This window comes from Ixodes scapularis, unplaced genomic scaffold (genome assembly GCF_016920785.2).
Source record: "Ixodes scapularis isolate PalLabHiFi unplaced genomic scaffold, ASM1692078v2 PGA_scaffold0__279_contigs__length_252992795, whole genome shotgun sequence".
Lineage (NCBI taxonomy): Eukaryota > Metazoa > Arthropoda > Arachnida > Ixodida > Ixodidae > Ixodes > Ixodes scapularis.
Genome location: NW_024609835.1, coordinates 11950358 through 11962852, shown reverse-complemented (window position 1 = coordinate 11962852; position 12495 = coordinate 11950358).

Sequence of the window (12495 nt, the reverse complement as noted above, 5' to 3'; positions counted from 1 at the left end):
GAGGCATATCCCACCGCTGCCACCAAAACTGTAACGATAATTCTTCTCAGTCACTAGAGAGTTTTAGTAGATCGTTCCGATACCTCCGATAGCCTCGATAACGATACTATGCATGCGCAAGGAAGGCGGTGGCGGAGTATCGGGTATCGTTATCGGAGCCATGGGAACGATCTACTAAAACTCTCTACTCAGTCGAGCCGTCCCGGTCTCAGTTCCCGTCGTCTTCCTCTTCTTTTCCTTTATTATCGTAGCACAATATATATATATATATTTTTCTTTCTTCACTACTTTAAACCTAACGGTTAGCTGACGTGATTTCCGCAATCGCAGGTGAGGTACATGTCATACGCTAGGTCACTAATATTGGTTCCTTTCTTTTCTCTATATACACGACGTGCATATTCTTGTTCTTATTTTTTTTTTTCACAATGTTGCTTTCCAGAAATGAATTTTTTTGCGATTGCTTTTGTTAATATTGAGGTGCCACACTGACAAATTTTTGGGAGCAACAAGATTACAAAATAAATAAATTAACCGAGGAGAACTATTTGCACCGAAATTAACCGAATACCACTCGCAGGATCCGCTTGTTTCCAGGTTCAATGCGGTCAATTATTAAAAATGGTCAAATAAAATTGACATTTCGAGCAATAGGCCGGGCCATATTTTGCATACAGTCCAATATTGTTGGAATACGTCCTCCTTTGTCGTTTGAGTGCTTGTAGACCGTGACGGAAATATAGCACGAAGTTCGTGCGGCCAAACTGGGACAAGGTTGGAGCTGTTACTCCCTCCTGGGTCCTTCTTATTCCGTTCAAAAACTGAGATCTTACTTTCTCTTATCCGCAAATGTAAGAACGTTGTTATGCTTGAAAAAATTCGGGTATGTGTATGTTTATACAGCCTAGAACTTGATCTGCCTCAACGGGCGGCGAGTCTCCCAGCTATAGATGAGAAACTTAGCCAGTGCAGTACAACCGCTAGCCTGGGGTCTTTATTGTGCATCGCACAGTAGTAATACGCGACCGCACGCCGGTACGATGCTCGTCCAGATGGAAACGGGCAGGGGTAGGCATTGAACCCAATATCCTGGGTTCTGCAGCCCGAGCCTTCGCTCCACGTGCTCCGAGCCGGTGTGCACTAGCCCTTTCCGGCCACCGATCCCCCGGCGCCGTTATACTCGATCACCGTCAAAGGTGACGTGTTAAGGCACTTGCGAGTGCTAACAATCGAGGGAGTTAAAACCTCTTGGGATCTTTCACAACAAGAGGACAGACTTGCGCCCTCCATCTGGTTACCGTGAAACGCTTGTCATTTCCGTAAATTCTCAACTCCCTTCGCACCTCATCCTTTATTTATTGGCTCGAAAATCTTTGGCACTGTTATAAGTGATCATATCTCATTAATGGTACGTACATTTGATCTCGCAAATACTGCACAAACATTCGCTTTAGGGAAATGCTGTTACAGGATCACCTCACTGACGGCGCCATTGTGTCCTCTAGTCATGAGAGATCCAAGAACTCGACCGTAGGCAAACGCAAGTGTGTGAACCGGACTTCAGAAAGAAGGCGCTCAGCTGCCACGTGTTACGTGTAAGTCTTAAGCCCACCCTTTCACCTTAGCGGTATGGCTCGGCTCCCAAAAGTGGCCGTCCTTTTGAAGAACGTCGGCTTGGGGGAAGAAGGGATGGCGAGATAAATGTGGAGCGGCAGCGGCACAAGCGGAAAGCGAAGTGCTGTTCCATCACTCAAAGAGGCTTCCCCTCCCAAGTACAGTATGGGGCTGATCCTGACTCCGACGAGACTTTTGGAGCGTGGACCACTCAGACACGTCAGTAATCTGACACGGCAAGTCCAAAAGGAAAACATGCTGCTCCTCCGCCAAAGACTGCGATCAATCGAACACAGACGGGCAACACAGGCGCGAGCGTGTCTCTCTTTTCCTGTGCTCCCTTGATCGTGACAGACGGCAAGGCTGAGGAGAAGACGGAGGAAAATGTCGGCGAGAGTTTTTCGTCGGAACTCCGAAGTGTATCGACATTGATCCCGCCATGGCCCGTCGCGCGAATGCTCCTTGAGTGGCGAAGTCGGGTGTATATACCTAAACAACGGCAACAGTAGCAGGGAGGTTGGGTTTTAGATCGTAGATCAGAAAGTCCAGCTTTTTTGTGTGTTTTGTTTTTGTGCACCTTTAACTTGACGCCGAACACGCTCGTTTTTTGGACACTACCTTGTCAAGATGGTTCTATATTAGATCGTAATTTATACTTCACGCTTTGTTTTCGCGTTGGCAGTGTGTGTCTGTGCTGCTTGACGGAGACGGAACTGGCGTCTTCTCTCGAAGCGGGTCTCTTAAGAGGGGGGTGGGGGAGGGGAGGGGGTCTCATTTTGATGTCAGGTCTCACTTTGATGCCTTTTTGTATTGATCTCGAGTTGATAATAAGCACTAAGTGACAACGGACTCAAGTTGACCCATACACGACGTATACGCACCGATATTTACTGATTTGCCAAGTTTGCCATTGTTGTTAGGTAACATATGTGTAAAGTACAGCATTTGTGAAATGATATTGGATGTTTCGTCACTAGTTATCGTTATTATCAGGTTTCATGTCCATGTCGTTCAATTCCGATGTATTTGTCGAGTGTTCATACTGTTGCCGCATGAAATGCTCCCGCTGTCCGATCAACTTTGTTGTGATAATTTTCCGAAATTGTGATACTCTTTTAGGTTTTACTAAAAAAGATACATGTATATTAATATATTTACCTTATCCAGCAAACTCCATAGAATGAAATAATATTTAGAGAGCCTTCCATACTATTTTAGTTTCGTCATTGCTGTACCAAAACAAACCCACAGTGTTTTTAATAAACAAAGACGCGTCCGAGCGCGTTCGAGTAACCCATTTTTTTTTTTTTCTGAAAGTCTTGGGTGTCAGATTTGGAGTCGAGCACCACGCGGTAATAAATAGAAAGAGCTCATGGAAGCGGGATTAAGAATTTGGGTTGTAAGGAAGATTGGAGGAGTGCCAAAGTGTTGAGAGACGTCGGCGCGTGGCTCAAAATAGAAGATTAAGAGGCGGAAGAGTAAAAAGAGCGGCATTCCATCCTCCACGCAACATCTCCAACCGCTTTGGACGACTGAAAAATATTTAATGGGCGAAATGTTCCCTCTCTAAGTCTCACACCTTTCTTATTATATTTTAGTTTAAGAGATGTATAGAACGGGTTGTTGAGTCCGAACTAATTGTTTTTGTGGTTGTTGCCGAGAAAGCAGCCGAAATCTTTAAGGGTATCCTCCATTCAAGGATTGCCTTTTTCATTTCTTTTCTTGCTTTAAAACTGCTGTCGGCTTCACTCTGCACGACCACTCTTGCGGGCGAGTCCCATATCTCGCTATTATTTTCAACTACTGGAGCGATTTGTGGGGTTCAATCGTTCGGCAGTGTGCAAACCTTCAATGTTTGCATAAGATTAAAAAAATCTAACATGAAACAAAGTTCATGAAATCTGATTTTCAATTTCAATCCGAAACGCATTAAAATATTACCGAGTTTTAGGCAACGGGTTTCTCAACTCCCATACGATCAGTCCGCAGCCTAGTGACTGCCGCAGATCCGCCTGAGGTTCGATCACAAAAGTGTAGCCCGGCTCGCAGGTAGAGAGAAGATTCAACCGCGTACTTGAGAAGCTCGCGTTAAAAGAAACATAATAAAAACCCAGTCAACTAAATATCTCTGAACGGTCGTTACTTTTTTAATTCGGCGTACAAAGATGTGGCCACCAAACCGGTTGTGGATTATATTTTTTGTAAGCTAATGATATGTTTTCACTTCTTAATGATTCAATATACTAACTTTATCACTGACCAGTCCTCAGTCCTGGAACAAATTTCTAGCCATCATTTTGACTCCTGTGCGTCTACCTGGGGCTATGTCCACTATGCCTGGCAAAACAGCGGAATTTCAAACTTCTCAATTGCTAACGATGCTGGGCAACGCCTTCACCAGAAAATCGCGAATACAACAACTGTGTTTTAGTGGCATTGTTATAACATAAAAGTTTCCACAAAAAAAAAAAAAAAGTGCGCTTAGACAGAAAAGAAATAAGAAGATTCCGAATTGAACATTTTATGCTGGAACACAAGTACTTAACAGCACACGTTTTTCTATTCGTTCACGGGGTAGCGAGAAATTCGCATGTGTGTATAAATGCTGGCCAGTGCCACTGGGGACGTTACGCCTGCGACGGGAAACACCGCCTTCTTTATGGCTGCGATTACATTTTCCCGAAACGGGGTCACTCGTCACAGGAACCGCGGGGATTACCGGGCGAAGATTGCGGGTGACGGAGAGCCAGTTGTGGGACCTTCGTGGGTGTGTTCGGTTCGGATTAGCCTCTGACGCTACTTGCGGATAATCCGGCCAAACCCTTTGCTGTGCCACAACGCCGCCGTGGGCGGTGTTCCGGTTTTACGTTCTGTGCCATGTGTGGTATATCAAAAACGCGCTTGAACACGAACTTAGAGCCCTGAGAACTTTAATACGGACAGTAAACCATGTTTCTTTGTCAATCCAACCACAATGCGTGCTTCGAAAACATTTTGACACAGTTGTATAATTCCGTAGTATTTCTACGACCTGTCAAGCTTTTCAATTCACTTCATGTAGATTCACCTGCCTGATTTTGTACAGGACAATTTTAACAGGGCATTTTGCCAAATAACAGGCAGAAATGCCTGCCATGATCTCTTCCAACCGGTGACTTATTCAACTTGACTATAGATTAAGTTTTGTTATTTTTTTACTTTTGAATATTGTATGTTTATTGGGTGCATAAAATAATTTGGTAACCTTCTGTGATCTGTGTTTCATACACTTAAGAGGCAATATTGCTCCCCTTCTGTGGTAACAAGGGGGGGAAAGTTCTTAACATCGAGCTTGGTAACTAAATGTACATGCCAACATGTAAATAAAGTATAATATCTTGATCGTCTAAACGGCAGTCCCCAGAGCGCCAACAATTACTTAGTAATTCGGCAGTTTTTAAGACTTCAGCTAACACAAAAATATTTGTGTTATCTATTATAGTTTTGTTTTACTGTCACGGGTTCCTGAAGAATTATGATTAATGTTATCCCTTGATATGTACTTCAATTTGTCGAGGATTTTATGTTATATTTCTTGTATTTTTAGACTGCGTGACTCAGGGCAGTATTGTAACAACCCCATGAAAGAAATGTCATTTCTCAGAACGTATCATTTCTAGCCCTATTCGTGATTAATTTTTATGGTATATAATTATATTATGTGGTTATTTATGCATACGAATGCCACAATATTGACCAGGCGCATTAACAACGCACAACACACGAGATTCAAGCTTTAATGGCGGACATACATACAATATACTGCACGTTCTCTTTATAGTTTCTAATAAAACGCTATCGCAACTTACTACTAATAAAAATCAGGGAAAATAAAAGTGGAGTTTCTGTTTTAAAAAACTGATTTCGAATTCCTAAGATTTTTGAAGCATAGTTGAATTACAATATATGTAGAGCATTTTTCATTACATATATAATATAGAATATATTGAATAGAAATAACTAACCTTGAGCTTTTTTTAAAATATTAAGTTATCAAGTTCATTAAAATATCTTCTATAAGTAACACATAAAACATTTCAAAATTTTTCAAATATGATCAAGAAGGCACAGTTTGGCATATGAAAGGTATTACACAGTTTATAAAAAATAATTCAATAAGCACAATAAGAACTATTTTGAAAGCATTGCCAAAAAGTTCTAGTGCGGTAGTTTGATAAGTGTCAAAATGCCGAGCGGTCAAACATGGAATCTCCGACAGGCTGAAGAAACGTCAGTTTTCGCCTTGGTCGCTACAAACCCCTATAATTTGAGAGAAAAAAAAAAAAAAATTTGCGAAGATTCCAGTTTATACTTTGTTTCCTTTAAAAAATTGCGCCAACACATTCCCTTTTTTTTTTCGTCGACATTAAAAATTCGATTTTAAAATTACATCTACTATACAGGAGCGCTAGTGCATTCTTTAAAGCTGTCAAGCCCACTTCAAGAGCTTCCGATTTGAAACTCCCCGCATGTACGACGTTACCACACCGTGCCGTACTTCCTCGATTTCGATAAGCAATGGGAAGTATACGCAGCGACAAGCACGTCACTCTCAATATGCGTCCAAGAGGAGGATACAGAAGCCAAACGCCCTACAGGCGAGGCCTTTATGACACGCGGGCACGAGGTGGTCTGAATTTAGGTTCCCCTTTGTTTGCCCGTCACTGTGCCGCTGCCACCAAACACGCCGGCGAAAACAAAGCGAGCAAAGCCTTCATTAGTTTTCTTTTTTTTTCACTCATCCCCCGCGTTTTCTTCTTTCTATACAACAAAACTAGCAGTCAACAGGAACTCTGAAAGTGGGGCTCAGATATCGATTTACCCACCGGTTTTGTTAGTTTATCTGCTTGTATACGCTAGAGAGAAGTTAGTCAAGAAAGAGGTATTTGAAATTATTAGCGAAATAGAACCCTCTTTCCCTTCCCGTAAAAACAAACAAACAAACAAAAGAAAGAGCTGACAAGTTGGAAGCGCGCGGGCGAGTGTTCGCCGAAGCTCCCTTTCATACGAGATCTCCCGTTTACAACTGCTAAGCGTCTTTGTTTTGCGCCGAAATTGCCGCCAGCGCGGTATCGCGAAACACGACTGCGTCCTTGGAGTTTTGTTGCCTTGGACCTTATTTGAGGCTTTTATTTCTAAGCGCAGGCAATACGACAGAGTGCCAGAGGCGGTTTGCTTGGACTAGATAAACGGATCACAAAAGGAGTACATTAACGTTCTCCGTTTCTGTTTTCTTTTTCTGGCGGAGCAAGCCGCTTTCGATGTTCGAGCGCTGCCTCGGCATGTCCTTGCGTGCTGCCGGGGCACTTCTGGCGACGCAGCTGCTGATTTAAAGTCAGCCACGTACGACCTGAAGCCAGTGGTTGATGAGATGCGCTTTTCGCTACTCAACTCCTTTGACCCGGTTCATTAGCGGGTACGGAGGACACGTAAAAAGGGAATTAAAACCGGCTTCTTTACACGGCAGGTTTGACCCACTGACATATTGCAATAGGCAGGATCGCGGATCGGGAGCCCGACGGTGGTAGCACCGACGGCCATTGCTTGATACTAGATAATACACACAGATAAATCTATGGGAAGAATGAATAAATGAAATTTTTGAAGCTTGTGTGAACTCCCTTGTAAAAAAAAAAAACGTTTATGTGGTTCGCTGGAATACTAAGACAGAATTTGCAGTCGCCAGTAACTGTTGAGAAAGTAATTAAATCACCCAAACAGTGTTCCAATCATTGTCGTTCGCTGCCATCAACGGGATTCGTCTGCCCGATTGTTCCGAATCGTTGTATTGCTTAAACAAATCTTTTTGCTTAAAATAACTTGCAACAGGAATACATGTTCTTATGATAATGTATTAACAAAAGCACCAGGCACCAGTCACCGTGCACCAGGCAAAAAGAAAAAAAAAATACAAAATTTAAGAATTGGTTCGTGGGCCAGAAAAAATTGTCGCGGGGACGAATCTGCGAACCTGTTGAATGTTGTGTATCGCGTGGGCAAACATCATAAAATAATGCGGATTCTTGGGCGAGTTGGTACTGAAACTTGGAGAACATAATAGCGCTTCACGACAAGGACGAAGGGTAGGAACGAGACAACACAATGAGCTGTGGGGGCTTTAGCGCATTGTGTTGTCTCGTTCCTACCTTTCGTCCTTGTCGTGAAGCGCTATTATGTTCATCATAAAAAAGGTACGCGGACCTGTCGTACCACGGTTATCGAGTTGTTAAACCCGCTCATCTGCCACTTTTTCCTGGTCCGGTGGGGACCGCACGTGCCCCGTCTGTGGACCTGGCAAAGACCCCTCCGGTTCTTCTCGTGCCGACCCCCAGCGGAATTTCCGCACGTGCAGAAAGACTACAGTTCTCCCACGATGCATCTCGGCAGCGGCGTAGCGAAACTGGCTGGTGAGATGGGTCTATTGGCAAGAGCCTATTGGCAAGGACAAAAAGGGTGGAGGAGGCCCTAGTGGTGCGTGTAATGCGCTGATCAAGCTTCACCGCCGCAGGTATCCTTCTAGGATGGGACAGTCACTGTGCTGAAACTTGTATAGGAATGCCCTCTAGGAGAAGGGTCTACGTCTGTCAATTCGAGGCCACCGCAGGGTCTGTCATAACCTCCTAGAGTAGGTTGCTTGCCCTATCCTAAATGTCTTGAGCAGTCGTCGACGCTTTTCGTTTGTATGGACTCAATCCGCTTTTTGAGGTCGGCCTGGTGGGGGCTTTAGATGGTGTCGCAGTATTCCAATACTGGCAGTACGAGATCTGTGTACAGCGTGCAGAAGGCGCGGTGCGGCATGGCCCCTGAAATATAGACGCTTTGCAGCAGCTGTGCAAGGACGCCGCCATAACTGACCTTCAGTTTTTGCTTCCTCTTATTTCGTTTATTTCACTTCATCATTACCATAGCAGGCCAGGTTATTGCCATATTAGATTCAACTGTGTCCTTTTCTAAAGCATCGGCCTTTGTAGAGGACGGTCAACGACCGTTTCAGTTGCTCGGCATCTCGGTAAGACAAGAGAAGGTCAGCAATGGCGGCTGTCATTTGGCGCGTGTGTAAAGCGTCTATAGATTATAAACCCTCTCAGCTTGTTTGCTCTTTTGCAGACATAGTCGACGTGTGATCTGAAAGACAGGCTTCGATCAAAACAAACGCCGAGAAGCTCAGTCTCAGAGACCTTCTGTAGACGTGTGCCGTAGGCCATGTAGATCACGTCGGCCGATATTCGTTTACGAGAAACTCGTTGACATAGCGGCTTGCCTGGATTGAGGATCAGGCCATTACGATCAGACCAGCTGGATATATTGAGGAAATCGGACTGCAAAGTCCGCTGGTCATTCGTAGGGCGGATGGTGCGCTAGAGTATGTGGTCGTTGTTGTATCGTAGGATGTTCGATTCAATGTGAGACGCTAGGTCGTTAATGTGCAGGTTAAACAGAAACGGCCCAATCACAGATCCCTGTGACACTAACGCTTTTACATCGTGCCACTGACCAGAGACACCCTGGTAGCTGACTCGCTGACGACGACTTCTCATGAAGTCTGTTATCCATAACAGGGTCGTCCCAGATATGCCAAAGCCCGGGAGCTTGGTGATGATGAGGTTGTGATTAATTCTGTCAAATGCATTTGAAGAATCCAGGGAAAGAACGTCAGCTTTTTTGGAGCTGTCGAGGGCACCACTCAGGTCATGGTGCAGGATGAAAGGCAGTTTCACAAATCCGTCCTTTCTTGAAGCCGTGTTGAGTGTTGCAAATGAGATTGTTCGGTTCAAGGGGCTCGGAAAGGTTTGCTACAAAGAAAACTTCCACAAAGTTTGCAAAGGATGAAGGTGAGGCTACTTGGACGGTAGTTTTCAAGAGTGCTCAAGACTTCTCCTGTCTCTTTGCAGAGAAGGATCATGTGTAGTTGTACAGATTTGCCAGAGAAAGGGGGAGAGCAGAAGAAATAGCCTTGAGTACTGGTGGGGGTACGCCATCTGGACTCAATGAGGCACTGTTCTTCAGCTTGAAGATGGCACATTGAACCTCGTCTGCTTTCACAGACGGAGGATCGAACACGGGAGTGGTCTGCGTGTGAGTCAACTGGTCCGCCAAGTGGCTGCCTTCATGGGGAGTTGGGCAGAGCTTGTTGAAAGTGGGCTCTACCTTGCTGAAATATTCAACAAAGGAGTTCGCAATGTTCTATGGATTGTCAAAGAGGCCACGTTCAAAGTGAAGTTGGGCTGCGGTACTATTTCTCTGCAGGGAGCCGAAGGACTGCCAGAACCGCTTGGGGCACGTTCTGGCTTGGCTAACGAAGTCAATAAGGTATCTCTTGGTGGACACTCGTATCTCATTTCTTAGTGTTCGAACGAGGTTCTTGTATGCTGACTAATATTTCAGGTCTTCAGTTTCAATGCTTTTTTGAAAAGGCCCTTGGTCTTGATCGATAATTGCCTGATGGGACCTGCTATCCATGGTTTAACTTTATTTTTCTTTTAGGTGAGGTTTGAGTATGCAGAGTCCTTGCATGCTGCCCAGAACATGTCGTAGAATAAGTCCCAAATAATGTAGTCGGTCAGTAAGTCTATGCATAGGTACCAATGAGCTGAGGCTACGTAGAGTTCCAGTGTTTCACGTCCGTCATCGTTGATCAGAACGACCTGTTTCGAAACGAGACGTTTGCCTCTACAACCAAGGTGCCTCACAGATCAGATCGCGATATGGGCGGAGTTTGATAGGGGTGGTTTGTACGATAACAATTGTAGTTGAGCCGGGTTCCGGCGAAGCACAAGATTTAGGGTGGGATTGAGGTTGTCGCCATGAATGTGTGTTGGGAAGCGGACAACCTGCGTCATATTCGCATAGTGCATCCAGTCCAAAAATTTTGCCTCTATTTCATTAGTTGGCATTGGGTACGCGGAGTTCAAGTTGATATGAAGGTTGAAGTCACCAGATAGTAAGATGTTCATTAAGTGGTCCCCCTGAGAGCTGATTCGGTCGAAAATCTCACAGAGCTCGGAAAAGACACCATGCCCTGAGGTGTGGGGCCTTTAGAGTGAGCCGACCAGCAGTTTCCCGCCGCGGCAGTTGAGCTGCGTCCATACCAATTCGGAGTTGGGGCTTTCAATATCTGCGCGGTGCGTTGGGGGAAATTTGCGCTTTACGGAACTCAAAACACCACTTCCGCGTCCGCGTCGATATTTTTGAAATACAACGTATTCCGGACCAAATATTTTGTGATCTCGGACGGAGTCACCAAGCCAAGTTTCACACACACACATGGCGTCTGCTGGACTGCAGCTCAGGTCGGACTGCAGTTCAGGGATCCTGTTTAGAAGGCTCCTTGCATTGTAGTGCTGAATGCGCAAGTACCCAGTGTTGCAGTTGTTGCTTCCGGAGAGCAAAAGGAGTCTGACCAGTAGAATATTTAAAACTGTTTAAGGGTTGTAGGGTGTAGGCTTGGAAAGCCGGCGCTGGCCCTTGCCGTAGCAGTCTCAGACGGTTGACCGGAGCTCACCTCGCAAGTCTGCTGTTTTTTTCACGTAGACTGTCGTTCTCCGGCAGTGGATGAGCAAAAGGAAAGCGCACATCACAGCAAGGATCACGGGAGCCCATCGCAGCTGTTTCCGGCTGCGATTGATGGCGGTCATGGCGGCCATGGCGGCCATTTATCTCGTGCTGTCCAAATTCATCACAGAAACACGCCTCGACCGGCAATGCTCGTAGAGAATGTGGTGTACAAACATCGTTATAGTTTTTTTCACTTCCGTTTCGTCATAAATTAATTACCAACGGGATCCTGAATATTCTGCGACGAATTGAATGTTACCGAACGCAGTGGGGGGTGACACAGTGCTCGTATTAAATTCGTGAGCTAGATTCGGCTGAAGAAAACATAATAGACTGGTTTTATTTTCAATATTTTAGGGCGAAAACCTTACTTGGCTCTGTATCTTCACTTGTTCATTTTCCTTTGCCTCATAGTCAATTTTAATTAGTAAAATTGAAACATTTCCGAAAGCCTCTGAGAGTATGTTTCCCAGTGGTGAACGAGACACACCTGTCATTGGTCTTCCTTTTTTCAGATCGACCTATGCTTAAAAGTGATGGGCGACCTTTTTCACTGAGAAGGATGATTCTTGGAGCAGGATACCAACCACCCTCCTCGTTGACTCGGATGGTTAGAGAAAGACACGAGTGTGTTGCCAGACTCCAATACAAAGAATCATCTTGAAATAGCCCCGCGGGAAGGAAGGAAACCAAAATGCTTAATTAATAAAACACGGGAAACGGTTTCGCAAACCAATGTTCCACGAGTCCACTACGTGAGGTCGCTGAAAGTAAACATAAAGAAGAACTTGACGGTTTTTTCGAACTAGCTTAAGGCTTGCACAAGAGTAGAAAACCAAGCGCTTTTTTTATCATCTTGTGCAGCTTCCAAAGGCTGCTATCCTTACATCCTGGAAAACCAACCCCTCGGGCAGGGAGAAAAAATATTGACCGGTTGAACACTCTCTCTAAATCTTGAGGGCAAACATCGACTAGCAGAACAGCCGCAGGCGCTATACGCCTATTTATTTTTCCGCTCGTGCACACTTGCCGCGAGACAAAACGCATACCTTAATGACATTTCTTTAATTCTGAAGAGTGGGGAAACAGAAGAACAGGACAATACGAAGGAATGGGCAACTCAACCACAAGAGATCATGGACAGGAAAACACGAAACGGAAATTCGTATTGTCCCGTCCTGTTTCCCCACTTTCCAGGGTCAAGAAACGGACTCCATAACCAGCTCACCTGCATTCTTTCATTAACAACTGAGTGGGAGTACCACTCGGCTGACCGCTTTGCTTTTG